This window comes from Penaeus monodon, chromosome 19, assembly GCF_015228065.2.
Source record: "Penaeus monodon isolate SGIC_2016 chromosome 19, NSTDA_Pmon_1, whole genome shotgun sequence".
In the NCBI taxonomy this organism is placed as follows: domain Eukaryota; kingdom Metazoa; phylum Arthropoda; class Malacostraca; order Decapoda; family Penaeidae; genus Penaeus; species Penaeus monodon.
In genome coordinates, this window is record NC_051404.1 from 6345448 (window position 1) to 6345773 (window position 326).

General features: G+C 42.6%; 1 protein-coding gene across 1 annotated transcript in view; it reads left to right on the top strand.

Moving 5' to 3' along the window:
- Positions 1-326, top strand: part of LOC119585320 (high affinity nerve growth factor receptor-like) — a 33641-nt gene that overhangs the window by 24411 nt on the left and 8904 nt on the right. The window lies entirely within an intron of this gene.

Below are 326 nucleotides of genomic sequence, written 5' to 3' on the forward strand. Positions count from 1 at the left end.
GACGTGTGCGGGGGCAGGTCCGCTTCTCGGATCTATCTTGACGGGGAAATCGTGGCACAGATTTATCAGACTCACAGCAAAGTTGCGCGAAGGTCTGCCCATCCCAGAGTGCATTGTATTAAAGGTGTTGTAAAGATTGCGTGTGTGTGCAAGAGCGCACGCAATTCTTAAGGTGCTGTTAAAGTTGTTTTATTGAATGTATTGTAGAGTTTGTTTACCTGCATTGTATTACGGGTATTTTTGGTTGTGACTAATGGATATTGCACACTTTGTTACCGATAAAAAGTAAAGGTTGTTCTACCTTTACATACAGCCATACAGATATG